Raw genomic sequence first — 19428 nt, forward strand, 5'->3', positions numbered from 1 at the left:
CAGTCGCACCTGGAGTTGAGAATGTACCTTCAGCCACAGACATCAGTGGAGACTTTCAAATGGCTAGGCCCATATTTATACTGCAAAAGCGCCGCATTTGCGTCATTTTTTTACGCAAAAGCGGCGCAAACTTGCAAAATACAATTGTATTAAGCAAGTTTGCGCCGTTTTTGAGTCAAAAAGCGGCGCAAATGCGGAGCAAAAAATGTATAAATATGGGCCTTAGTGTGTAGCAATTGTTTCTAGTGAAATTGCTCCGAGAACATGTATCCTTGAGCCAATGTATCGATGGGCATGGATTGTGGGTTTAGAAATGCTCACAGGGAGGCAAAGCATATATGGTCGCAGTGGATTGAAATAGGTTAAATGGACAAGATAGTGAGCCCCCTCCCAAATTAAAAATGGAATTTTTATATGAGGCTAAAGCTGTGTACATTTTCCTTCAGCGCAGGTCCATAATGACCAAGCCATTTTGCTTGTTTTGGGTATTTCTTCCTGTGCGACCAAGTGAACACGTTTTCTTACAGCATATTAGTTCATTTGGATTCTTCCTAGTGGCTCAGACGTCCTGAGTCCAAGAGCTTTCTCAAAATCCAAGCGCTCTAGACTTCAAGAAACAAGATCAGGGCACATTCAAGCAGTATGCATCAGAAGAGTTCTGAAGTGAGAACTGGCATTGGTCCATATAAGCATCCCAAGTCTTCCCGGGGTAAATGGGAGTCCTTCTCTGGGCAGTCGGACGTTCTGGTTACAGGAATGTCTTACTCCAAGTACATAACATCATAGACACGCGTGTTTCCCCAGAATAAAAATAAATTGTCCAGAGCAGACCGATTTGCTTCTGTCAAATCAGGATCACTAACTAGAGAGTTCAAAAAGGAGGTTTGGCAACCCCCTGGTTGTTTCTCCACTGATTAATGTGGACTTCATCTGCCTGTGCGTTACCTCTTCACTAATTAAACTGCCTGAAATGGAGCTGAACAAGATGTCCTAATGGAGTTTTCTAGTGTGCCCTTGAAAGGGGAATTCCACTGTGTCCTAAAATGCGTCCTAATCTATCCACAACTTCCAGCTCTACAGTATAATGACTATTATGCACTGGGAATTTGACATTAAAATTCGCTGGTGTCCCTTGAAGTATGGAACCAACATTGGGGTGTTTTCAGTGAGTAAAACATACCCTTCTATAGCTCTCCAGCTGCTCTGCCTCGAAGATGCTTAGAACACTATAACAGTGTTCCAGATTCTATATTCTGTTTCCTAAACCAGAAGTACAGGATGGCTCCTGTACTTCCTAAAATGTCACTTCCTGTTTCCTGGAATCCTCCGTGTCCGATAGCTGTCTATGAAGAAGCAAAGCTGCACTACATCATCATAGCCACTCCATGATTGTAGGTTTTTGGCTGCTTCCCAATCCAAGATGGCTCATGTTACTGCCGTGATGTCATTTTCTGTTTCTGTAGCATAAAAGGCTGCTAAATTCAGGGCCATGTTTGAGGCAATGCAGCTCATATATGATGCGATATTTCTCACCCCTTGCTCTACATTTTTGTCTCATTTCACCTCCCCCAGGACTTTCCTTGGATTCATGAATCGTTTGCAAGTCTCTCCTGATTCAGGATTCTTCTTTACTTAATTGTCTTAATTGTGGGTAGTTTAATGTCCTGATACTCATCTTTGCATCAACTCCTGACCCGTTTCTTCAAACCATCTTTGTCTATTTCTGGAGGTTTTTCTCGTTAAGGTTTTTCCTCCCTTGTGACATTTCTCGAAGGAAGCTGGTAATCAGATGATAAAATCAGATTAGAGAAACTTTAAGAATTTACTGATTTAAGGATGTTTTCAGTAACTTGAGGCAACACAAGGTTGGCATTCCAAACGGGTCATGCTAAATAATTGGATTAGTTTGGTGGTTTAGTTTTTAGGCACATTTTCTACCTGTGGATACCCTGACAAAAGTGACCACTTTTAAATAGAAATGGGCAAGCCACTAAAAGCTGGAACGAGGCTCGAGCCAGATGCCTGTCTCTGGTCCAGGGTCCTCTTGACCACTCAAGCCTAAAACAAACTGAGTTTTCACGTGGCTTCTGCCTGCTACTATGGCTGTCACCACATGCACCAAGAATTAAAGACAAAATGGCATATTTATACTCTGTTTGCACCAAATTTGCGTCATTTTTTTATGCCAATTCAGCACAAACTGAACTCCATATTTATATTTTGATGCTAGACACGTCTAGCTTCAAAATATAGGAGGTTGCATCATTTTTTGAAAGCGTGAACCCACCTTGCGTCAATGAGATGTAAGGAAGGCAGTCCCATCCGAAAAATGGTGCTAACCCCATAGCACCATATTTATCCCTCCGTGCTAACATGAGGCACAGGTGGGAGGCGCGGCTAAATAATGGCGCTAAGTTTCCTCAGCGCCATTATTTAACGGCTGGGTCAGACCAGGCATTAGGGAACCTGTGGACCCATTTACATGGTGAAACACCATGGAATGGGTCCACAGGTGCCCACCCCAAGCCCCAGGAACACCCCCACTTACACCAGATGGACACCAGAGGATGGGGAACCCCATCCCGGGTAAGTAGGGTAAGTATAGGTAAGTATTTTTTGTTTTTATTTTAAAGTGCCACTGGGGGCCCTAACAAGGGACCCCCTGCATGGCACTGGGTGAAGTGGCCATGCCCAGAGGACACTAGTCCCCTGTGCTGGCCATTGGAGTGGTGGACATGACTCCTGTCTTTTATGAGACAGGAATCATGAGTTATGGATTGTTGTGCATCAGGAAATGACGCTAGGCTGGTTTGAGGCATTTTTTTGCCTCTAACCAGCCTAGTGTCATTTTTTGACGCTCAACCTCCATCTCTTCTACAGCCACCCCCACTCGGCTAGCGTCATTTTAGTTGACGCTAGCCCAAGCTTAGCGCCGGCTTGCACCATTCCATTAATACGGCGCACGGCTGGAACTCAGGAATGGCACAAGCCAGCGCTAAACTTTTTGGTGCAAAACTGCGTTAGCGCAGTTTCGCACCCAAAAATTTAAATACGGGCCAAAGTTTTGATGTAAAATGGACAAGAGAGAAATAGATGCCTATCTAGGTGCCGAGTTGCACAGTGTAGAGCAAGCAATCCCAGCTTCTCCACTTAATATAATTGTGTGATCCTAGTTAGATACATTTTCACCTAGACTCCTTTTTTCTTTATTATCACCTTTGAGAGACCATTCAAATGTGCACTCAGGATGAATGTTAAACAAAAACGTTTTGTTTTTTGTTTAATAGACCCTAATGCAGTGCTTAATTTGTAAATAAAAATGTGCCAGTGCCCAAAGCTCTCCTCTTAAACATGCAGCTGCTGCAATTAAATGTGCCAACACACAATACTGGGGCAGCGTAATCCTTAAGCTATCTCGAGCCTCTTCAATCCATTTAAAGCCACCCCTGCCCCTCCAGCTCACTCTTGCAGATTTCTGCTTTCTTCCTTTGTGACGCTTTTTCATTTCTCTGTTTCTCCGTCTTTCCCATATGTGTCTTTTGCTCGCAGGAAATGCTTGAGGCAGAAAAATAAATGCCGGCCCGCAAAAATAAGTGCCGGTGCTCCGCACTGGAAACAACAATCACAAATTAAGCACCGCTTTAATGTTGTTCTGTCTGAAATATAATTCTACACCTCATATAAAGGGTGCACATGACAGTTAGCTTGCCTCATACTTTACTAATGGCATTGCAGGAGGGTGTTAATTTAATGTCTAAACACTATCACTTTTAATAAATGCTTCTCAATGCAGTGATGTAATCTGAAGTGTTGAAACGCATCCACATGTTGAAGAATACACTTTTATTTGAATTTGGAAGCAGTTTCATCGAATTTTAACAAGTTGTCTCTTGCATGACTTATATGCCAAATATTTCCTGGGCTCAGCTCGTGCAGGGTTCTCAGAGCCCAGTCATACCCATGGCTCTGCTGTGGCTTGGCTCGGCTCTCCCTGTTAATTTGTTGGTTCTCCCATCTCTACTTTTACCTCCAAATTAGCTTTTGTGTAGCAATTGAGTTTGGGTTCTGAATCTACTGCATGTTCATCACTGTGATCCCTTCCTACTGGACAGCTGGACTTTCCAATTTTGCCCTTTGACCTGTCTGAGCACATATATGTGCAATTTTTCAATTTACTGATCCTCTCTAGCTTTAAAGAGATTGCTGGGGCCTGTTAGTGACAATAATGAGAATTGTGGCTTGCAGGTCTAACAGAAGGCAGATGCACAGGTTCTTTGGCCTCGGTGTCTAGAGAGCTCTGTATATTTTATTAAAACCATAAACGCAAGAGGGCAGCTCATGGGGAGAGACAGTGACGGGCGCAGAAGTGTCCAGGATGCGGCTATCAGGAAGTGTCTACTGGTGGGGCAGTCCCATGGTGTGCCCCAAGGCCAGACAGGAAGAGAGCTATACGAGGCTGATGGTGCAGGTTCACGTAGACCGACCTTTGGCCCAGTTCCAACATTCACAGGACTGTAGTCAGCAGAGGGAAATTCCTTGAAAGAAAGTGAACGTGCAGGGTGCAGTGCCCTGAAGCCTCCAGGCCAAGAACCGATTGTGTGTAGGTGCTGTGCATAGGCAGGTCTTTTCAGGGGTGACAAGGCAGGGCCGGCCCTAGCGCTGGTGGCACCCTGTGCGTCAATGTTTGTTGGTGCCCTCCCAATGACCACCACCGTCATGGACTGCCATTAGCATCCTTTAACAGTGCCCCTCAAAACCTTCGATCTTTCTCCAAGCAGAACATTAATCACCAGAGTTATCTTGACATTTTTATTGTTTCCTGACAATTGCTGTAGGCAAGAACTTTTCAGCAGGTGCTTTCAAATCATAATATACTTGCAAACAGGGTGCCCTCACACGAAGCGAGCACCCGGTGCAGTGGCACCGCTCGCACTGCCCTAGAGCCGGCCCTGTGAAAAGGCATACCCTGGAGGCCACCAGGCACTCTGCAAGCTCAGCACTGAGTAGGTAGAAAGGTGCACATAATTGAGCACACTGGCCCTAATTGCAGAGGCACCACGTGCATACTTACAGACACTACACACAGGAACAACACATATATAGAGAGACACCACATGCACAGCTGCAGATACACCAGATACTTGGAGCACACATACCTAGCTACATAGATAACAGTAACAGACACATAGACAGTGCATAGACAGCTGGTCTGCTATTGGATGCATAAACTCTAAATTATAGATGTGTAGACACCTTGTGAAAAGATATAAACAACCTATACATAGACACTAGGTTCAGAAACACCACATACACAGCTACATAGAAGCATATACTTAGATAATAAGGAGAAGATTTACTAATATTTGACTCAATGCAGGAGCTACGTTATGTGAGAGGGTGAGAGCAGGACAGCACGTTATCTACTAAGATATGGCACTGCTGCTGCCGCACAATCAGGCTGTCTTGCTCCACATTCACACCTTTGAACTGTAGGGAAAAAGTGTGTGTGTGATGTCTAGCATACATTTTGTGCTTTAAGGGTATCCTTCTAGTACAAAATACTATGCTCACACTTTCAAATTTCCCATATATATATATTTATTCACTGAAAAAAACAAAGGTTACAGGGATGTTATAGCTGGTAAATAGAATTAAACAAACCATAGATAGTTATAGTTATCTCAAGTAACTATTACACGTGCCCTAAGGTAACTATAACTATAGTGTATTTGACAAAAAAAAGATTGAGATCACCTTTCAGTATGAAACATAAACTTTGAAAGTTTGAAATAAGTGATAGGAGGGAAATGATCATGGAGACACCTGGACTAGTTCTCTCAACTTTCATTGTGAGGGTCTGTGACCTTAACTATTATGCCACAAATAACTGTTTCATTTTTTTGAAGTCATTGCATGGAAAGAACATTGCAATGACTCTCTCTCTCTCTTTTCCATCCCATTATGGGACAGTGGGGGTGGAGCCTGAAGGCCCCGCAGTCCTAGCTGGCTCCCCATGTCTTGTGGGAGCCAGCATCGCTCCCTCAAGCAGGGAGCTGCTTTTAGTAGCAGTTCCTTGCTTGTGGAAGCAATGTTTTCATCTGTCGTCCCCGAATGCATATTAGCGTACAGAGAAGACAGATGAAAACTCTGCTTTCTCAAGTGAGAGCTGTTGAAGCTCTCACTGGCAGAAAGCAGACTTTGTTTACTTTTGCTTAGTGGGAGCTGTCAGCTTCCACCAAGCAAAAGGAAGCAGCTATGTCTCGGGGTGGACACCCCAGGACATAGCAGGAGCCGGTCCTGGTGAATGGTGGTCCCCAGAACCATCTGTGGCTCCTCACGGGGCAGCCCGGCCCCTCCTCCAATGACCTTCACCCTAGGGAGGCCATGGTCCACAGGGCTTGGGGGTCTGAAACAGACCCCCTTCACTTTTTTATTGTAGCCCCTGAGGTGGTGGTCCCCGGGGCTGCACGGCACCCTGGCACTGTATACATTGAAAGCCCCGGGGAGGTGGTCCCCGGGGCTGCGGTGAGGCCACACAGCCCCCTGCATTGAATTGGATTATAGTCCTGGGGAGGTGGCGGTCCCCGGGAAGAGAGAGAGTGACAAGACCATGGGGGAACATGATCATTATCAATGATGTTATCAAAGATGTCATGAGTGCCATCATTTATTGGGTAATTAGTAGTGCACGGCCATGACCTGTGGCCAACCCCCTATAACCACCCATCCTTGTGCCGTGCACAGCCTTGGGCGTGCGTGGTAGGGTTGGCTGCAGGGTCTGGCCAACCCCCCCTAACCACCCAACCCTGAGAGAGAGAGAGAGAGAGAGAGAGAGAGAGAGAGAAAGTGAGAGATTGAGAGAGAGAGAGCAAGTTAGGCTTTGATGAATGATATACTTAGAATGAGATATTTCCAGACAAATTGAAAATAACAATTATTTTGTCAATTAAAAAGAGTGAGATTACCTTTCAGTATGTAACTTAAATATTTATAGTTGAAAAGAAACTAAAGCCGTAAATGACCACAAACTCACCTACACTAGAACCCTTACCCTTTAGTGTGAATTTCTGATACCTTAACTACTAGGTCAGAGGTGACTCCTTATTATTCAGTGTTTAGACTTAGCTGTGACATTCAAACCACAGATTTTGAGGGGGAAAAGACTTCAATGTTTCATCACTAGGAATGTTTAACAGTCAAACACTAGAAAATAAACAGACACACTGTCATCAGATATTAGGATTTGAACCTTTAACCTACTGACAGTCTTTACCATTAGGCTAGAAGTGACCCTTCTCCGCTGTCGATAAAATCAAACATCTTGTTAGTTTGAAGTTACTGTTTGGAGTGACCATTGTAATAACAATCTCTCTCTCTCTCTCTCTCCATCTCTTTCATCCCATTATGGCCTCAAGGCCCTCGCATAGCTTGCGGCTCCCCGCATCCTGTGGGAGCCAGCATTGCTCCCACAAGCAGGGAGCTGCTTTAAATAGCAGCTCCCTGCTTGCGGGAGCAATGTTTTCATTGCTTCCCTGCATGCATATTTGTATGCAGGGGAAAAGATAAAAACTTCTTTTGACAGCTCCCACTTGCAGAAAGTGAAGTGTTTGCTCCGACTTGGTGGGAGCTGTCAAAGCTCCCACCAAGTCAGAGCAAACAGCTATGTCCCGCCGGTGGGCACCTCAGGACATAGCAGGATCCAGCCCTGGATCCTGGTGGAGTGATGGTCCCCAGGGCCATCTGTGGCTCCTTGAGTGGGGACGCGCGCCCCCCCTCCAATGTAAAATAACCCTGGGTAGGTGGTGGTCCCCAGGGCTGCACAGGGGCCACACAGCCTCCCACATTATATTTGATTAAAGCAATGGGGAGATTGTTGCTGCAGGCCTCCGGGCACCATATGTGAAGGAGGCTGACCTGGCTTTTAGTGGGTACCTGATGGTACTTACACCTTGTACCAGGTCCAGTTATCCCTCATTAGTAGATTAGTAGCTGTAGCAGAGCAGTTTAGGCTGAACTAGGAGACATGCAAAGCTCCTACTACACCAAGTATATCATATAGGTACCATAAGATAATGCTCGGAGTTACTAAAAATAAAGGTACTTTATTTTAGTGACAATGTGCCAAAAATATCTCAGAGGATATACTCTCTTAGGAGGTAAGTAAAATACACAAAATATACACACAAACCAAAATCAGGTAAGTAAAACAGTCAGAAAGTAGTGCAAACACTGTAGAATACAATAGGATGCAATAGGCCTAGGGGCAACACAAACCATAAACCAAGAAATTGGAATGCGAACCACGAATAGACCCCTACTGCTAATGTAGTGTGTAGAGGAGTGTAAGAAAACACTAAGGGTGTCCAAGATACCCCACCCAAGACCCTGGAAAGTAGGAGTAAAGTACTACTATTTCCCTAGAAACACACTAAAGTCGTGATAGCGGATTTTGCAAGGACCACAACAGACTGCAAGGCACAGAAGAAGATTCCTGGACCTGAAGACCTGCAAAAGAAGGGGGTCAAGTCCAAGAGTCATGAAAGTGTCCAGGGGGCAGGAGCCCACTAAACCCCGGATGAAGGTGCAAAATGGCTCCCTCCTGATGTAAGAAGCTGAAGATTCTGCAACAATGAAAGATGCTAGGGACTTTTCCTTATTGCAAAAGATGTCCCACGGAGTGCTGGAGGATGCAGAGTTGTTTCTTTGGCAGAAGGCCACAAACAAGCCTTGCTAGCTGCAAGAGTCATGGCTAAAGAAAAAGGGTGCTGCCTGGGCCCAGGAAGAACCAGGATGTCGCCACTTAGGAGAGGAGACAGAGGGGGCCCTCAGCAACATAGAGAGCCCATGCACAAGAAGGTAGCACCCGGAGAAGTACTTGAACACGGGTTCAAGAAGTCTGAACATGGCAGTCATCTCAACACTGCAAAAGAGGGTCCCACCAAGCTGGAGATCAACTCAGGGAGCTGAGCATCACAGGACAGAGTCCTGGGGACCTAAGCTTGGCAGTGCACAAAGGATTTAAGGGAAATGTGTGCAGAAGCCCTTGTAGCTGCAGTTCAGGCGGTGCACAGGATTACTGTCTGGGGAGGGAAGGCAAGGACTTACCTCCTCCAAATTTTGACAGTTGGACCACTGGACTGTCTGACTCACTTGGGTCCACCACCTGTGTTCCAGGGGCCATGCTCGTTAGGATGAGAGAGGTCCCAGAGTACCAGTGATGCTGAAGTTTGGTGCTTGCTGGAGCTGGGGGCCGATTCCATCAACCCACTGGAGATTTCTTTGTGGCTTCCAGTGCAGGATGAAGGCAGGCAGCCCACAAAGCATGCACACCAGAAAACAGTCGAGAAAGCCGTCAGGATTAGGTGCTACAATGTCGCTGCTAGTTTTCTTGCTACTTTGTTGCAGTTTTGCAGCCGTCCTGGAGCAGTCAGCGATCGATCCATGGCAGAAGTCGAAGAGAGAGGTGCAGAGGAACTCTGGTGAATTCTTGCAAGTCATTATCTGAGGAAAACCCACTGGATAGACGCTAAATAGCCCTCAGAGTAGGATTTGCCACCTAGTCAGGTAAGCACCTATCGGGAGGGGTCTCTGACGTCACCTGCTGGCACTGTCCACTCAGAGGCCTCCAGAGTGCCCTCACACCTCTGGATCCAAGGTGGCAGAGGTCTGGGACACACTGGAGGAGCTCTGGTCACCACCCTTGGAGTGGTGATGGACAGGGGATTGGTCACTCCCCTTTCCTTTGTCCAGTTTTGTGCCAGAGCAGGGACTGGGTGTTCCCTGAAATGGTGTAGACTGGCTTATGCAAGGAGGGCACAATCTGTGTCCTTCAAAGCATTTCCAGAGGCTGGGAGAAGCTACCCCTCCCCAGCCTTTAACACCTATTTTCAAAGGGAGAGGGAGTTACACCCTCTCTTAGAGGAAATTCTTTATTCTGCCTTCCTGGGACTGGGCTGCCCAGACCCCAGGAGGGCAGAACCCTGTCTGTGGGGTGGCAGCAGCGGTATCTGCAGAGAAAACCCCAGAGAGCTGGTTTGGCAGTACCCGGGGTCCATAGTGGAGCTTCGGCGATGCATGGGATTGGCACCACAATACCAGATTTGGCATGGAGACAATGTCATGATCTTAGACATGTTACATGGCCATATTTGGAGTTACCATTGTGAAGCTACATATAGGTATTGACCTATATGTAGTGCACGCGTGTAATGGTGTCCCCGCACTCACAAAGTTGGGGGAAATGGCCCTGAACTATGTGGGGTCACCTTTGCTAGTGCAAGGGTGCCCTCACACTTAGTAACTTTGCACCTAACCTTCAGCAAGTGAAGGTTAGACATATAGGTGACTTATAAGTTACTTAAGTGCAGTGAAAATGGCTGTGAAATAACATGTGCGTTATTTCACTCAGGCTGCAGTGGCAGTCCTGTGTAAAGGTTTGTCTGAGCTCCCTATGGGTGGCAAAATAAATGCTGCAGCCAATAGGGATCTCCTGGAACCCCAATACCATGGGTACCTAGGTACCATATACTAGGGAATTATAAGGGTGTTCCAGTGTGCCAATTAAAATTGGTAAAAGTGGTCACTAGCCTCTAGTGACAAATTTAAAGGCAGAGAGAGCATAAGCACTGAGGTTCTGATTAGCAGAGCCTCAGTGACACAGTTAGTCACTACACAGGTACACACATTCAGGCCACAAACTATGAGCACTGGGGTCCTGGCTAGCAGGATCCCAGTGAGACAGGCAAAAACAAACTTACATACATGTAAAAATGGGGGTAATATGCCAGGCAAGATGGTACTTTCCTACACCCCCTCCCCCCAAAACGAGGGACAATAAGGCTAACCTTGCCCAGATGAGTCTTCATTGTCTAAGTGGCCTGTTTGAGCTCATCAAAAGCCTTTTGACAGCTACCTGTCCATAATACCTTTTTAGGCATCTTTTTGAGATCATTAAGAGGGGCAGCTATGGTGCATAGTTCTTAATGAACCTCCTACAGTACCCTGTGAGTCCTAGGAAGGCTCTCACCTGGGTTTGGGTTAAAGGGGGAGCCCATTGTATAATGGTCTGGATCCTCCCCCGCAGTGGTGCAATCTGTTCCCCACCTACGAGGGGGCCCAAATAAACCACTTTACCCTGCCCTGCCTGGCACTTTGAAGCCTTGATAGTGAGGCCTGTCTTTTTAGGGCCTCCAAAACTTTCCACAGGTGGACCAGGTGATGATCCCAGGTGGAGCTAAAGACAGCTATATCATCTAGATATGCTGCACTAAAGGCTTCCAATCCTTGGAGTACTGTATTGACCAACCTCTGAAAAGTGGCAGGTGCATTTTGCAATCCAAAGGGCATAACAGTGAACTGATAGTGCCCTCCAATGGTTATAAATGCTGTTTTAGGTTTAGCATCTTCTGACAACTTAATCTACCAATACCCTGCAGTTAAGTTGAAAGTGCTTAGATACTTGGCAGAAGCCAGTGTATCTATTAGCTCATCTGCCCTGGGTATAGGGTGAGCATCAGTGTTGATTACTTGATTGAGACCTCTATAGTCCACACAAAACCTAATTTCCTTTTTACCATCTTTACTGTGAGGTTTGGGGACAAGCACCACTGGGCTAGCCCAGGTACTTTCAGAAGGTTCAATCACTCCCAAATCTAACATTTTCTGTACCTCTTGTTTTTTGCAGTCCCTGACATGGTCAGGCTGCCTATAAATCTTAATTTTGTCAGGTAAACTGTCTCCAGTGTCGTTTATGTGCTCACACCAGGTAGTTGTCCCTGGGATCAGTGAGAAGAGGTCAGAGGCTGATCAAGGAGATTTATGCAGTTGTCCTTCTGCTCAGCAGTAAGGCAACCTGCAAGCACAACTCCCTCCACTAAGCCATCAGCTTCAGTGGTGGAGAAGAGGTCAGGGAGAGGGTCACTCTCTTCCTCCTGACCCTCCTCAGTGGCCATGAGCAGGGTTAAGTCAGCCCTGTCATAATAGGGTTTCAGGGGATTGACATGAAGCACCCTAAGGGGACTTCTGGCAGTGCCCAGGTCTACCAAATAGGTGACCTCACCTTTCACCTTAGGAGGTAAGTAAAATACACAAAATATACACACAAACCAAAATCAGGTAAGTAAAACAGTCAGAAAGTAGTGCAAACACTGGAGAATACAATAGGATGCAATAGGCCTAGGGGCAACACAAACCATATACTAAGAAAGTGGAATGTGAACCACGAATGGACCCCTAGGCTAGTGTAGTGTGTAGAGGGTCTTTGAGAGTGTAAGAAAACACTAAGGGTGTCCAAGATACCCCACCCCAAGCCCCTGGAAAGTAGGAGTAAAGTACTACTATTCCCCCAGAAACACACTGAAGTCATGATAGAGGATTTTGCAAAGACCACAACAGGCTGCAAGGCACTGAAGACGGATTCCTTGACCTGAGGACCTGCAAAGGAAGGGGACCAAGTCCAAGTGTCGTGAAAGTGTCCAGGGAGGGGCAGGAGCCCACTGAACCCTGGATGAAGGTGCAAAATGGCTGCCTCTGGACGGAAGAACCTGAAGATTCTGCAACAACTAAAGATGCTAGGAACGTCTCCTTCATGCAGAAGATGTCCATGGAGTGCTGAAGAATGCATAGTTGTTTTTTTGGCAAACGACTGCAAACAAGCCTTGCTAGCAGCAAGAGTTGAAGTTAAAGAAAAAGGGTGCTGCCTGGGCCCAAGAAGGACCAGGATGTCGCCACTTAGAAGACAAGACAGAGGGGGCCCTCAGCAATGTAGAGAGCCCACACACAAGAAAGTAGCACCCGCAGAAGTACTTGAACACGGGTTCAAGATGTCTGAACACGGCAGTCATCTCAACACTGCAAAAGATGGTCCTATGAAGCTGGAGATCAACTCAGGGAGCTGGGCATCGCAGGACAGAGTGCTGGGGACCTAGGCTTGGCTGGGCATGAAGGATTTCATGGAAATGTGCACAGAAGCCCTTGTAGCTGTAGTTCAAGCGGTGCACAGGATTACTGTCTGGAGAGGGGAGGCAAGGACTTACCTCCTCCAAATTTCGACAGTTGGACCACTGGACAGTCTGGGTCACTTGGGTCCACCAACTGTGTTCCAGGGGCCATGCTCGTCAGAATGAGAGGGGTCCCAGAGTACCGGTGGCGCTGAAGTTTGGTGCCTGCTGGAGCAGGGGGAAGATTCGGTCCACCCACGGGAGATTTCTTTGTGTCTTCCAGTGCAGGATGAAGGCAGGCAGCCCCCAAAGCATGTACCACCAGAAAACAGTTGAGAAAGCCGGCAGGATTAGGCGCTACAATGTCGCTGGTAGTCTTCTTGCTATGTTGTTGCAGTTTTGCAGGCATCCTGGAGCAGTCAGCGGTCGATCCTCGGCAGAAGTCAAAGAGAGAGGTGCAGAGGAACTCTGGTGAATTCTTGCAAGTCGTTATCTGAGGAAAGCCCACTGGAGAGACCCTAAATAGCCCTCAGAGGAGGATTGGCCACCTAGTCAGGTAAGCACCTATCAGGAGGGGTCTCTGACGTCACCTGCTGGCACTGGCCATGCAGAGGCCTCCAGAGTGCCCTCACACCACTGGATCCAAGATGGCAGAGGTATGGGACACACTGGAGGAGCTCTGGGCACCAGCCCTGGGGTAGTGATGGACAGGGGAGTGGTCACTCCCCTTTCCTTTGTCCAGTTTCGCACCAGAGCAGGGACTGGGGGTTCCCTGAACCGGTGTAGACTGGCTTATGGAAGAAGGGCACTATCTGTGCCGTTCAAAGCATTTCCAGAGGCTGGGAGAGGCTACCCCTCACCAGCCTTTAACACCTATTTCCAAAGGGAGGTGGTGTAACACCCTCTCTCAGAGAAAATTCTTTGTTCTGCCTTCCTGGGACCGGGCTGCCCATACCCCAGGATGGCAGAACCCTGTCTGTGGAGGTGGCAGCAGCGGTAGCTGCAGAGAAAAGCCCAGAGAGCTGGTTTGGCAGCACCCGGGGTCCATAGTGGAGCCCCGGGGATGCATGGGATTGGCACCCCAATATCCGATTTGGCATGGGGGGACAATCTCATGATCTTAGACATGTTACATGGCCATATTCGGAGTTACCATTGTGAAGCTACATATAGGTATTGACATATATGTAGTGCACGCGTGTAATGGTGTCCCCGCACTCGCAAAGTCCGGGGAAATGGCCCTGAACTATGTGGGGGCACCTTTGCTAGTGCAAAGGTGCCCTCACACTTAGTAACTTTGCAACTAACCTTCAGTAAGTGAAGTTTAGACATATAGGTGACTTATAAGTTAATTAAGTGCAGTGAAAATGGCCGCGAAATGACGTGTGCGTTATTTCACTCAGACTGCAGTGGCAGTCCTGTGTAAAGGTTTGTCTGAGCTCCCTATGGGTGGAAAAAGAAATGCTGCAGTCAATAGGGATCTCCTGGAACCCCAATGCCCTGGGTACCTAGGTACTATATACTATGGAATTGTAAGGGTGTTCCAGTGTGCCAATTAAAATTGGTAAAAGTACCAATATACTACAATATAGCAAAGTGACACATTTAAAGGCAGAGAGAGCATAAGCACTGAGGTTCTGATTAGCAGAGCCTCAGTGACACAGTTGGTCACTACACAGGTATACACATTCAGGCCACAAGTATGAGCACTGGGGTCCTGGCTAGCAGGATCCCAGTGAGACAGGCAAAAACAAACTTACATACATGTAAAAATGGGGTAACATGCCAGGCAAGATAGTACTTTCCTACAACATGCCCCCCGCATTGTATTTGATTGCAGCCACGGGGAGGAGCGGTCGGTCCCCAGGGCTACGGGGGGTGTGTGGCCCCCGCATTATATTTTATTAAAGCCAGTACCAGAGCTAAGAGGTAAGGATGTACCTACCTAGGCCCCTTTTCTTTTTTTCCTCTCTTTTTTTCCTTGGACTCGACTGAAGCCGAGTTCCAAGATGGTTGCCAACACTTCCTGATTTGACGTGTTGGTAGTCTTTCAGAGCTCTGCAGCTCCGTGCATGAGCTCTTATTATTCACGAAGTCGTCAAGGAGGATCCCTAACCCTAGATATAGCAATTTATTATCCCTCTATTACCTTAAAAACTACTGAACAGATTCACACCAAATAACTGAAAGCGTAATCTGGGTACCGAAAGCTACCTTTCTGTCAAATTTGGTGTAATTCCGTCCAGCAGTTTGGGTTGTAGTCATGTTCTAAACTCCTATGGCAATTAACATGGGTAAAGCATGTTTTTTGACACCCCCTCCTTTATCTTGGTCCCCACTTTAGAGATCACCCAGAAACTTCCCATGCGCAACAAGAATCACCAGCACACTTTTTTAAAAAAAATTACGTGAAGATTCGTCCAACAGTGCCAAAGATATAGGCAAACCAAAAAAAAGCTTTTTCTATGGAACCATGGTTCTAGCTATAACCACCTAGTGGTGAGACTGCCACTAGTTGTATATATGTGTACATTCTACAGTGCAGCACACATTAAAAGTTTGGGCAATAAAAAACTTTTCTTCTACTTTGTGCCTGCATCACAGAGGCTTAGTTTTTGGGTGCAAAGCTGTGTCTACAAAGGTTAGTAGATAGGATTTTACATCAAAAACTATAGGTGGTAGCGTGAACATTTCCATTAATTACCCATGGGATGACTGCTTGATGCAAAGCTGTGCAAAGTAGCGCACAGTGTTACTTTGTGCTACTTTTACACAACTTTTCAGCACAAATTAAGTTTTGCACTGGAATGTAAATCATAAATCAACTTTTGTGTGGACTTGTGCCAAATTGGTGACTTTGCACTGGCTTAATTAGTTGATAAATCTGGCCCCAGGTATGTAACTGTATAAACACTAAATACATAGGTACAGTCTACTACAAACATAGCCACCTGGTCCAAAAATACTGCATCCATCAAAGGATAATTGATATACTTTGCATAGATACACTGACATGGATGCAAAAATAGAATAATAGTGACATTGACACCAGACACAGGGAAACCATATACACAGATACACCAAGACCAGATACAAGGGCACTGCATGTAAATATAGGGGTACTGAGTTGCATACACAAATGCATAGACACCGTATGCATCCATGCCTCATATATAGATAAATTAAAATCACATACTGACACTACTTGCATAGATAGACTCAAGGTGCCTGGTCACAGATGCATAGATACATGGGCCAGGCATTCACAACTACACAGATTCTTTATGCATACATACATAGACACCACATATGTAGCTCCACATACAAGGCATTAAAAACATAGACAACAGGTACAGAAACACCACATTCATAGATGCATAGCAAATATAGAGACCCCGCGTGCATGGATACACTGACGCATATACAGAGATACCACATAAATAGTTACATTGACAGCACATTTGGTTACTTTGACACAGTTACAAGAACACCACATATTTAGATAATTAGAAAACCAATACAGATACATAGATACATGGACACTGATTATGTAGATAAACACTATTTACAAAGATATATAGACACATCAGCACCAAAGGCATATACAGCATATGCAAATCTATGTCAACACCACATATGTTTCTGTCAGGACGGTTCAGTAAGCTGAATGTTTACTGGAAGCACGTGATGAACTGAAGGCTACGAGTTTGAATCACTATAATACAGGCTCAGCCTTCCATCCTTGGGAGATCAGTACACCCCATAATTTAGTACTGATAAGTACAAATTGCATAATAATACCTTGTTACTTACTGTGCTTAGAAACTGCAGACATGTTGCATGAAGAGATACCATTTGCTGTGATACATCGACTCCATGGCTAGTTCGTATTATTTAATAAAGAACAAAGTGATGGAAGGAATGTCTGAATTAATCTTAACCACTGGCAAGTGTGCAGTCTGCATTCCTGTTCATTATTTTTAATTCATGTTGCCATTCTAGACAGAGACCATCCATAAACAATTCACTCTTGGGCCTGTTCCAAAGGAAAAGTCTGGCCAGAAAACACTCAGGCCAGGTCTCCTCCAGATGGGAGTATACGCAGCCACAGACTGTTTCAACCTACCTGAGCCTTATCAATGAGGCCCAGCTTGAGCCCTGTGGCACAGTGAGCACAGACACACATCTGGCCATATCCATTGCAGTGCAATGACCTAAATGCATCAGGTAAGCAAAGACACAGTTGCCGTGCTCACTACCATAGCATTCAAGCTACACCCTAATGACGAGGTCCAATAGGCTAAAACTGGTCTTGTAATGCGCTTCAGAAAGGACCTGGCCTGGCTGTTCAGGCCTGACTATTCCTATTGGAGCGTGATCAAGGCTGATTGATATATATATATATGTAAAAAAAGAAAGGTTAAAGGGACTTCATAGTTAGATTCTGAATTTACTCACACAAAACCAAATCATAGAAATATATATGTGTGTGTGTGTTTATATATATATATATATATATATATATATATATATATATATAGTAAAAAATAGATGTGTAGAGCTTTAAAATATATATATATATATATATATATATATATATATATATATATATATATATATATATATATATATATATTATAAAAAAAGACAGCGCACAACCCCCAAAGTCCACCCCCTCCCAGCCCCGGCCCTTACCCACACACAGTGACTGTGCATAGTGCCAGACATATAGACATAGAGGTCTAAGGTCTCAAACACCATCTGGCCGTCTACATCCCTCACAGCCCACCTGGTAACTCATGTCTCATCACTGGTAGGGAGTCGTGTCTCTGCATAGCATTTCTTCCTGAAGGATAAGTGTGCTCCTTAAGAGAGCTCAACAGAATCAGTGCACTCACCTCTAGTGACTCTGAGGATGCTGATGACTCCTAGTGACTCTGAGACCAAGCCTGCTTACTGATGAATAGCTGTAATTGCCAGGCTGAAGATGGGCTACAATGGCGCTGATGCTGCGGGGGTCTCAGTGACTCTGCGCCCGCAGATGAACCCCAATGAGCCTAACGCTGAGGCTGCTGATGAATTCCTGTATTGTGGGCCACAATCGCCTGAGGCTGCAGATGAATCCCAGTGACTCTGATGTTGGAGAGGGTAGGGGTCTCAGTGCTTCGAGGTCAGCAGATGAATCCCGGTGACTGATGCGGCAGCTGAATCCCAGTAGCTCTTATGATGCAGATAAGTTCCGCCACCTCTGAGACTGCAGCCGGGTGTTTGAGAGTCTAAGGTGACAGCTGGGTCTCAGTGTCTCAGGGTGCGGCTGAGGCTCCTGCGGGTCTCACTGACTCTGACGCCGCAAATGAATCCTAGTGAGTCTAAGGCTAAGGTTTCTGATGAATTCCTATAATGCGTGGCAGCAGATTGGTCACAGTGGCGCTAATGCTGCAGTTGCCTCAGTGACTTTGACGCCGCAGATTAATCCCAAATACCTACGAGGCTGTTAAACTCCTGTAATTGCGAAGCTGCAGGTGGGATAAGGTAGCGCTGAGGCTGCAGATGAATTCCAGTGAATCTGATGTTGGAGGGGGCGGAGAACCTCAGTTACTTTGTGGCTGCAGATGAATCCGAGTGAGACTGAGGCTGCAGATACATCCCAGTAATTCCGATGTTCGCAGGGGGTAGGGGTCTCAGTGACTATAAGGGCTGCAGATGAATCCCAGTGACTCTGATGTTGGAGAGGGTAGGGCTCTCAGTGCCTCGAGGTCAGCAGATGAATCCCAGTGACTGACGCGGCAGATGAATCCCAGTAGCTCTTATGATGCAGAAAAGTTCCGCCACCTGTGAGACTGCGGCCGGGTGTTTGAGAGTCTAAGGTGACAGCTGGGTCTCAGTGTCTCAGGGTGCGGCTGAGGCTCCTGGGGGTCTCACTGACTCTGAGGCTGCAGGTGGGCTCAGGGACTCCGAGATTGCAGCTGTGTCTCAGTGGCTGATGGATCTTCCTCTGACTGGCGTTGGCGGTGCTCGTCGCTGCAGTGGTTTTACTGGTTGCCAAGCAGGGTGGCGTTCATGAATGTGCCCCCCCTCCCGCCCCGCCCCCCTTGTGGTTTCACTACGTCCTAAGGGTGGTCAGACCGAACAGTATGTGGCGTTACGGCCAGAACAGCCGACTTTAAAGTTTAGAACTGGAGAGTCAGCTTAGAGTCCCGGGGTCAGTTTAATGCCCTGTGATTCTGGGCAAATCACTTAACCTCCCCGTGCTTGAAAAAAAAAAAAAGAATATGACCTTGTGTAAGGTAACCGGTGCCATAGCAAAGCGCTCCGATGTCCTTGGGTCGATTTGGCGCTGTCTAAAATTGCAAAAAAGTAAAGAATAAGCACTTACAAAGCCAATAGGGCTGGCCTTTTTTGTTTTATCAGTGATAGGACACAACGCCTACTATTGTACATATGATCACATCAGCTTTCTCTTAATACACAAACAAAGGAAAACTTTGTA

The 19428-nt window shown here is 46.2% G+C and overlaps 1 protein-coding gene across 2 annotated transcripts in view; it reads right to left on the reverse strand.

Annotated features, from left to right (window-relative positions):
* Positions 1-18981, reverse strand: part of LOC138299200 (carbohydrate sulfotransferase 5-like) — a 114705-nt gene extending 95724 nt beyond the window's left edge. The window contains exon 1 of one of the 2 annotated variants that reach the window (XR_011204720.1): positions 17837-18981. The gene's annotated coding sequence lies outside the window, so the exon portion shown is untranslated. The remainder of the gene's footprint in view (positions 1-17836) is intronic. The other variant, XM_069237306.1, reaches the window with a different exon arrangement.
* Between the last annotated feature and the right edge of the window lie 447 nt (positions 18982-19428).

Source organism: Pleurodeles waltl, chromosome 6 (genome assembly GCF_031143425.1).
Source record: "Pleurodeles waltl isolate 20211129_DDA chromosome 6, aPleWal1.hap1.20221129, whole genome shotgun sequence".
Classification (NCBI taxonomy): domain Eukaryota; kingdom Metazoa; phylum Chordata; class Amphibia; order Caudata; family Salamandridae; genus Pleurodeles; species Pleurodeles waltl.